Below are 10,194 nucleotides of genomic sequence, written 5' to 3'. Positions count from 1 at the left end.
AACTCTATCAATATATTCGTTCCATGCTATATTTTCCCTGGTATCGTGAGACAAATGCGGACCGAGGGGGGGGATACCGCAAAAATAAGTATCCCTGAAGGCGGGCAACGACGGGGATGCCATTGACGTGGATGCCTCCACTAGCGTTTTACCTGCCTCCACCTGCGAGGCCGGCATGGATGGAGTCACTGGGGCTCCCGCCAACAAGGATCGCAACACATTAAAAACATCAACATCAGACGTTCCCCCTGAACTCCAAGCCCGAAGGCAGTCATACTCACCGTATCCTGATGCCGATACCGGGACCACAGCCGTCGAGGGTGTCGGTAGAGGTACAGGTGCTGCGGGTGCTACTGGTACCACCGCAACGATTGGTCTTGCTGAGCGACGGCGAGCAGAGGCGTGGTTGCTATGGCGACGTCGGTCATGGCTGTCCCGCGGACTGCCGAGGTGTGACGACCCAGTGCGTGAGCTCTCTGACCTTGAACTGTAGCTTGACCTTGATGGCGACCTCCTATGCCGTTTATGATGTCTAGTTGACCGTCGAGATAAGCGGCGCCAGGATGAACAGCGAGAACGGGAACGGCGGGTCCGGTTGGTATCCCTTGAGCTAACCGAAGAGGCCCTCTCAGTATTCTCTGCCAGGAGGTAAGCCAGAACCCAAACCTGCGGGTATGACGAACGCAGGCCGTGTAGGGGGAGGTGGTGGTGGTTGCTGCACCCTAGGTAGCTCCTGTTCGCCGGGGAAGAAGTCCTCTTCACTGTCCCCCACAGAGCCATCATCCCCGTCGTTCAACGGAGGTGGGGGGAGTCTCATGCCATCCCCCCTGCTACAGTACCTGGGAGGGAGTGCTGAGCGGCTATCCCCCCAGATGCAGTACCTGCTGTTCTCCTTAACGTTGGTGAGCCCCCCTCGGCAGATCTACTGTATGCGTTGGTGGAGTGCGGGTGGTCGAGCTCCTTGCAGCCCCGGGGCGAGGCCTAGCACGGCCCAAGCTGGTGGGAGATGTCATACCCGACGATGGAGGAATGATATCCTCGTCGGGCCCCTTAGCCACCTCTCACTGTTCTTGTGGCGAGAGTGCGGTGTGCGCATGTGTGGCCTGTCTAGCCGACATTGAGCGAACTCTACTGTCGCCGGAGGGGGATAGACGTGCTTGCGGCCTGGAGCGGCGGGAGGATCGTCGCGCAGGGGGTGTGCCAGGTAGGGAAGACGCCGGTGCCACAGTCTCTTGAATAAGAGACAGCAGCCATACAGAAACCTCGTCCTGCATCCGGATACGGATAATTTCTTCAAGCTCCTCCTGGTCCATGACAATCAGTTAAGTGTACTCACAATTTTGTAATAACAAATCCCTGCGCAGTAACGGCCAGAAGAGGTAGATGTCTTCCCTCCTTGCCCTTAGAAACACAGAACGGGGAGGGTGGGTAAAACCGCCCTATATCCCCCCAAGAAATGCCCTAAAGGCGGGTACCCCATACCCTATAGGCCCCACTAATGTAAACACTACATGGAACAATCCCCCTAGCATAACGTGGCTTAGTTAACCCCTTCATTGCCACCCAGTCATGGGCACAACGGCCAATAAGCCTGAGTGCCTTCAATTACGAGGTCTGGTATACGAGGTGATAATGAGGTGACGTCTACTGACCTGCATATTCTGATACTAAAAGAGAAGAAAAAACACACGGCGCCACATAGTGCAATTATCCGGAGGTCAAAAACAAACAATAATTGCTAAGGTGATTTGCACTCACCTAGTCGGGTTATGCTGACCAGGCATAACACTGTTGGATGGTGTGAAACGATCTCCAGGGAGCACACTGCTATGGAGATCCGAAGTCAGAAGACACACCCGAGGTGTGTCCAGCCAGGTGCAATCTGTAGCTGCTGCCAAGGTCCAAGGGCCGGTGAGCGTGAATTCACCGTCAATTTTGAAAGTAAAGGATAGAAAAAAGGGGGACCGATGCAAGGCGCTGCTAATATCAATAACGATGTTTATTAAGTGGTAGGCTACGCGTTTCGACGCAGGAATTGCGTCTTCCTCAGGCCATGAACATACACAAATGAACATCTCCCATATATATACACATGTCAGTAATCAAAAACCGACCAATCACAGGAGGAAATGGGGAGGGGACACAGGGAGTTTGCTACAAGGAATAGAACAAAAAGCAAACACGAATGATTGAAGAAATATGCGTCAATTAGATAAAAGAGCAATATGGTAGTTACATTTAACATAATTACATTTAACATATAGGAAAAAGTGACAGAACATAATAATATAATCCCAAATTATAAGATATATAAAATGTTTGATATACAAGCCGTATTGATGACAACAAAAAAGCCGGCAATTAGGGTTAGCGGTAAGTTAAAATACTATATAATTCTCAAAAGGACAGAAAAATTTCTAAGTCTATAAAAAACGAAAATAACATTTAATAATTAAATCTGATGATACTGCATAAAAATTGCTATAATATAACTATGCATAAATTCATAGGAGACTAGAATACTAATCACCGCAAAGAAGAAAAGATCAGTGGCGTCTTCGTAGTCATAACAACAACACTATTATGCTGATACATCGGTACGCGAGTACCATGTTAGATGAGTAACAAAATTTATATAAAATACAAATTAAGCAAAGTATTATCACAAATTATTGACTCGAAAATCGTAAAAAAGCGATCAAACATTTAAAACTAGAATAAAATCTATATTCAATAGAACATCAGAACCAATAAAAAATATATGTATGTATAAAACTATAATTCATAATAAAAAATTCCAAGCCAATCTAAAAAAACAATTACTATAATACTCTCGTAAACCAAAGGAAGAATGACATCTAAGATGATCTGATGCCATAATTATACATTAATTATATGTTGTATTAATATTAATAATATGTTATATCAATACCAATAATAACATTAACATTAATAACATGGGGTTTCAACCCAAAATATGAAGCAATATATATATTACAGGGAATATGGACGATATCACTGCAATGACAAAGAAACAATTGTATAACAGAACATCTGTTTATGAGAAATACGCCTGATGTTAGAATAAAATATAATATAATAAACCTATATTGGATATGTGACTTTTTTTGTATGTTTTTTTGTATCTACGAGGGCAATTACTGGTTATATGTATATACGGGAGACAAAAATATTATTAAAGAATCAGAACTAATCCAAAGAGGACTCACTAATATCATTCAAACCTTCAGGGTGAAGTGTACACAATTTATAGATCCAATAATTCTCACGCTGTTTTAAACATAAGAATCTATTAGTATAGTCTGCAGGTATTTGCTCAATGGGAGTAATGCTTATACATGTTCATGGCCTGAGGAAGACGCAATTCCTGCGTCGAAACGCGTAGCCTACCACTTAATAAACATCGTTATTGATATTAGCAGCGCCTTGCATCGGTCCCCCTTTTTTCTATCCTTTACTTGCATATTCTGATAGTAGCTCAATACATTCACCAGAATGAGGACCAACGTCGACCACTCTATGATCTTTGCTGTCATTTCACTGATCTGTGAACAAATATCAAAATATCAAAATTAATACATTAAAATTTGCCCAAAGCAAGAACTTTCTGCCCGGGCCGAGGTTTTGCTGCATTCATGTTTATTGCATGGAGCCATGTGACTGACGGCGGCGATGCCAAAACGGACCTGACCCATTGTCATGTGACACCACATCCATTACATTGCGGACGTCACGATCAAAATGGTGCAGAGAACGAGCACAAAGACTATAGGTCCAATTGTATTCCTATAGAACGGCTTCTTGGGGTACAAATAAAATCTATCCAATGATCAGGAATATTTGATAATCTCATTAATGCCGGATTAAAGGAATTTTACGTCCACTGGTTTGTACCAGCGGCTCAGCATGTCAATAACTTTATATTATGTATGAGATATACTGTACATACCTTTACACATTGATCTCCAGCACACAGGTGGGTGTATACTGATACCCTACCTCCAATGACTGTATTGGAAATCCGTATTGCCGCTCTCCGTTCCACCCAGAAGACGTAAGAATGCCCAAGGATCCATATGACGGGGCGTGAACCTAGAAAGAAACAAACTTAATGCAAAATCAAATCCGGACGGATATAACCAGCGAAACAATTTTGACACCACCGCCCGATACGCCGAACATCCTCATCAGATAGGCCGAAACCGCTGGCCGTGGTAGCGGCTCCAATGCGGAATGAATGTGTTCCGAAATCCTTTGGGGGGAAAGCCAGCACGGGTTAAGGCTGACCGAAATATTGCAGTGAACTGGAACCTACCTAGTAAGAGGTTTTTCCATAGGCATGGGAGAAAAATTGGGTACCTGACACACGAACATCTGTATAAAGATGTACACGAACATCTGTATATATTATGTATGAGATATACTGTACATATCTTTACACATTGATCTCCAGCGCACAGGTGGGTGTATACGGATACCCTACTTCCAATGACTGGTAATTTATTATATAGGAAAATAACATTTCATATGTTTAGTAAGTGTCTTATAGGATTTACTACACTTTTATGTGAGATAAATAAATGTTAATATAATAGATATATAGCAAGGACAGTACCGCTGCTTTCTATTCAGCATCTTCCTGCAAGAAGCTGAACAATGTTAACAGATGGCGCTGTGTTACACCAGCATGTCGCCATCTGACGGCCAAGATCAGAAAATGAAGGGAAATGATCACCTCAGTATCTGATGTTTCCTACATGTGAACCTAAAGACTAGGACAATTGGATTCCATTCAAATATTATTTAAGAAAGGATACAGAAAACCACTAAGGTCACGGCCATTATGCAGGACGCCAGTCTGAAATGGCTGATGACTCTTCGGCTTTTCGGGCACTTTGTAGAGGAGTATGGACTGCCAAAGGTTGTAAAGGCTGCCTAACCCGAATGCAATGAAAGCGCAAATCCGGTGAGTCATTGAATAACGGTAGGTCTAGAAAACAAGAAGACAGAGGTTACAGCAAATCTTATGGAACTAATCACTAATTTACCCTCAGAACTTCCCATTAAATCCTAAATAACGTGTTCTGATATAATAACCCCGGAGACATAATGGATATAGTGGGGGACTCGTGCTTGGGACTCCTCTCTGTTAGATGGAGCAGACACACATCTACTACATGGTCGTCCATTCATTCGAATAAGCCATGTAATACCACTTTAGTGTGTGGCCTCCCGGTGATCACCGCTGGTCATGATCACCAGGGGTTCAGCTGCCAGACCCACAGCGATCAGCTGATTACCAGCGGGTCCCTATTTAGTAAAGATGGGAAACCCTATTAACATAAAACATTTATTAACTTACCGAAAACATAGCCATCACGGCCGTCCCAACGCATGATGACCATCCAATTCCCAGGAGGATCTTTTGAACCAAGGTCTGACGATCCCCAAAGGCTTCAGCATGGAGCATGATGAACTTGTAATGTAGAAACGTCAGACCCAGAGCTGAAAAAGAGAAAATGAGCCAAATAAATCCTGTACCACGTGTAAAACAACCTAATAACATCTATGAAGCGCGGACCAAGCGCTAAACCCAACAAGAAACCTACAATAATGGACGGGAACATTTATCTGCATCGTCTGATCCGGACAATTATTATCAATGAAATGAACAAAACTTTATTTATTTTTTACAAAAATCTGATTACTGCTGCATGAAGAGAATATTATAATCACTTCCGTGATTGTTAGTTACAGGCAATGGCCATTCCTATGAATCCTATTCTAAACAGGATATTTTCGGGAAAGAAATTTCCAATTTTTTGCGTTTCACTGTAAAACAGAAAAGAAAAAGGTTAATGTTAAATAATATGGAAAAATTATCAGAATTGTCTCATTTTAACAATCAGCAGTCTGATAATCTATAGGACTGAGGGGATGATGTACATCAGTGGGGGGGGGGGCATGGTTGTTGATAACAGTCAGTGTGTAGCCACCAGAGAGCCAGGCCACACACCAAAAGGCCAAGAAGATGGAGAAGAGACTGCATGTATACCATGATCATAAATCATTCCCCCCAATGTGTAGAACCAAAGCCGTCGGCACCAGCCGGTGCCGACTAATATCCACCACTTCCGGTAAGGTCTGCAACGATCTTAGGCCCCTCAGGCCGCTCCAATAGATCTCTGCATCCTGGAATCCAAGTGATTTTCCCCCGAGCCCTATAGCCGCTCTCCGTTCAGCCCAAAAAACATATGAATGGCCCATTATCCATACTGACGGCCGGTAATCTAGAAAATAAAAGAAATTAGTGCAGAACCAAATCGGGGCGAACGCATCAGAGCGCTAGTGCCCTATACGACGCACCTCAGTATCGGTCAGGCCCAATTAGCTGGTGGTAGTAGCCGCTCCAATGCGAAATGAGTGGGTGCCAAAGTTCCCAGGGGGAGGCCGACAGATGACAATGCCTTTTTAAATACTGCAGAGAACTGAAATTTTGTAAGGGGGCTGCCGTGAATATGCGTCATAAACTGAGAGCCACAGTTACGCAAACTTAAGTAGGAAGATGCTAAAGCAACAGGGCAACCCACACCCCCGATTGCCCACAACGAAACCCAGCAGCCCCTGCCAAAAATATCTGTCTTCGATCATCAATGTATTCTAAAACCTTGGCCGGATTCAGACAAACTAACGTCCTCAAATAAAAGGCAGCCCGGCCGCGTAGCACTATGGGGAACTAACTCAGGTATCCGCAGAGCACCAAAAAAGGAAAAAGCCACGGCTAACAGGGCCGAGTCAAACATAGAAGCACATACCTCAGGTAAACAATGCAAAAGTTTTAATAGAATTGCAAAAGAAATCGGACGCCTAGATTGGAACTGCCGACTTCTTCCACCCCTTAATGGACTGCAAAATAAAGAAGGATTTTGTGACATTGGCCCACCCATGAAGCTTAAAGAAAAATGCCAGACCTATAAGGCGACGAAGCGCAACTGCTCAGCCAAACCCGACAAATATTCCATAATATAGGCTAAACGAGGATGTTCCGGAGGACCAATAATACGTTCCCCTACAACTTTCAACCACTCGTTCCATGCATTACCATAAGCCGTCCGGGTAGATCGAGCAAGTGATGCCCTGACGAAAGGCACTAACTGGGATCCGGCAGTCTCCATAGCCCATCCGGGCACTCCGTCCCCTCCTGTTCTGCCTGCGGGAACAATAAATGAAACTGGAAATTAAAACAAGAAAGAGCATCAGCAATTTTATTGTCAACACCTGGAACGTGACGAGCCCTGAACTGGATATTATGTTGTAAGCATCGCAGCACCAGCCAATAAACAATACCTGCCCGCTAATTTTGTGAGCAATTCTAAATGTGTTTTCAGCATTTTAATGATAGGTAGAGTTTGTTAAGATCTACATTAATCACGTTATATAACTAGGAATAATTTACAGTCGCTGTAAGGGTGTCAGTGCACTGTGATTTTAATCTGATGGTATATCATCTGGCGCAGTGAACTGGTGGCTGGTTTTTCCGCTCAATCCCTTCTTTGTTTACGCTGCTTGACATTGTCCTCCTTGGAAGAAAAGCCGTTTGTGTGTCCGTTCGCTGCAGTCACTGAGCCGTTCTGGTAATCTTTCCTTCGGGAAGAGGCTTTCTTGTATGTCTCAATGTAGAAATTGGTAAAGAGGATGATGAGAGAGATCATGTAGCAGTTCTGGAAATACAGCCATCCCATGGGGACTGCACAGCGCCAAATCATTGCACAGCTGGTCTGAGTCAGTGTTAGGACGAACTGGGTCAGCTGGCACTGGGTGATGTATTTCTTCCACCACAGATAAGGTCGCATGGCTGGTATAGCTGATAGTCCGTAGTAAAAGTACATGATGACATGGATAAAGCTTTTGAGAGTAGCACCAAAGTAGGAGTGTCCACAAGGCACCCAGTTCATGACAAACCACCAGTTGTTTAGCATGGACGCATGGTGATAGACATGTAGGACGGTGATCTGGTGGTTGTTCTTGCGGAGAATAAAGACGAAAGTGTCCATGAATTCAATGAGCTTGGAAATGTAGTACCACCAGAGGACTCGAGTTATCTTCATGTCTGCATCACCTCCACTGTGAGTGTCCTGGCAGAAAAAGTTGTATCCTCCTTTCCCATACTCCTGTTACCAGCTCATAAAACATGTACAGCGAGAGCAGTGTAAGGCCAATGTTATAAACTACAAGAATCCCTCTGCAGGAAACTGGTGGTCTGTTTTTCCTGTACTTCGGTCCTATCCATACGATAAATAAATACAGGACGGTGCAAACAAATGAGGGGATGTAATTATCTAACATGAACCATCCTTTTACTCGCGGGTCTCTTGGTCCAAGCAAGTTGTCTATATATACATTCACTGCTTTATCCATGGCCTCCATTTCTTAAACCATTCTTTGGCTGCAGCCCGGGTACCGTTATATTCCCAGCGGCTTCACTTTCCTGTACGACTCCTGGCTCAGAGGAGGCACTAGCTGTGTGTGACTCTGCTCCAATTGCATCTTTTTAACTGACAAGGCTGAAACGAACAGGGATTGCAATTTCTATCCCTAAAAAGGAAACCGGGACCCTCGGTTTTCTCTAGGGAAAGTGGAACACCAAGTAGAAATTGGCATTGCGGTGACGCAGGGGGGCCAACAAAGACAAAATCGTCTAAATAGTGCGTAATGGACGCAGTGCCGATTTGCTCCTGGAGAACTGATTCAAGCAACAAACTAAACACCTCGAAATAAAAGCATGAAATTGAACAACCCATGGGAAGGCACATGTCATAGTAATATTGGCAACCCAATAAATGAAAGCAATCCTCATGGACCGGCAACATCCGGAACGCTCACTCGATGTCAGATCATAAGGGCCCTGCACCCGGAACTACAAACTAAATCAACAACTCGATCGAACAAAACATAAGACACCGCTGCAATATCCTTGCGAATACCGTCATTAACAGAACGAGCCTTAGCGTATGACAAGTGGTGAATTAAACAAAATGTTTCCACCTCCTTTTTAGCAACCACCCAAAGAGGTGAAACACGGAGATTAGGAAAAGGTAAAAAATAAAAAGTTCCCGGCATGCGACCTAAACTAACCTCTGTCCCAACCTTGTCCTTCAAAACAGCTGGAAATTCGTTAGCTGACTTTAAAGAGGCTGTCACCAGATTATAAGCGCCCTATCTCCTACATAATCTGATCGGCGCTGTAATGTAGAGAACAGCAGTGGTTTTTATTTTGAAAAAAGATAATTTTTGAGCAAGTTATGAGCAATTTTAGATTTATGCTAATTAGTTTCTTAAAGACCAACTGGGCGCGTTTTTACTTTTGATCAAGTGGGTGTTGTACAGAGGAGTGTATGGGGCTGACCAATCAGTGACCAATCAGCGACCAATCAGCATCATACACTTCTCATTGTTCCAGCCCAGCATGATCCACAGCACAGTGTGATTGTGCAGTGAAAGAAGCTGGGCTGGAACAATGAGAAGTGTATGTCACTGATTGGTCACTGATTAGTCACTGATTGGTCGCTGATTGGTTGCTGATTGGTCAGCATGGAGAGGGATGCCGGACACAATAAGAGGGACACACATCTATTACATGGTCGTCCATTCATTGGAATAAGCCATGTAATACCACTTTAGGGTGTGGCCACCCGGTGATAACCGCTGATCATGATCAACAGGGGTTCAGCTACCGGACCCACAGCGATCAGCTGATTGCCAGCGGGTCCCTATTTAGTGAAGCTGGGACAACCCTATCAACGTAAAAAATTTATTAACTTACTGAAAATGCAGCCAGAATGGCCGTCCCAACACATGATGACCATCCGATTGCCAGGAGTATCTTTTGAACCAAGGTCTGACGAGGCCCAAAGGCTTCAGCATGGAGCATGATGAACTTATAATGTAGAAACGTCAGGCCCTATATGTAGCCCCGACTGCAAGGATTAGGGTGAATGGGGTACTCTCTGATCGGTTTGTGCTGGAGCAGGGAACGCGTCAGGGATGTCCATTATCTCCGTTGTTGTTCGCGTTGGCGGTGGAACCATTGGCGTGTGCAGTAAGACAACATGAGCATATTCAGGGGTTGAGATATGGGGGGGTGGAGGAACGAATTGCATTATACGCGGATGA

General features: G+C 44.4%; 1 pseudogene; it reads right to left on the bottom strand.

Moving 5' to 3' along the window:
- Positions 1 to 7,537: 7,537 nt before the first annotated feature.
- Positions 7,538 to 8,451, bottom strand: LOC142697980 (very long chain fatty acid elongase 5 pseudogene; annotated as a pseudogene).
- Positions 8,452 to 10,194: the final 1,743 nt, after the last annotated feature.

The sequence above is a fragment of the Rhinoderma darwinii genome (assembly GCF_050947455.1).
Source record: "Rhinoderma darwinii isolate aRhiDar2 chromosome 10 unlocalized genomic scaffold, aRhiDar2.hap1 SUPER_10_unloc_9, whole genome shotgun sequence".
Classification (NCBI taxonomy): Eukaryota; Metazoa; Chordata; class Amphibia; order Anura; family Rhinodermatidae; genus Rhinoderma; species Rhinoderma darwinii.
This window is presented reverse-complemented; position numbering and strand designations above follow the sequence as displayed.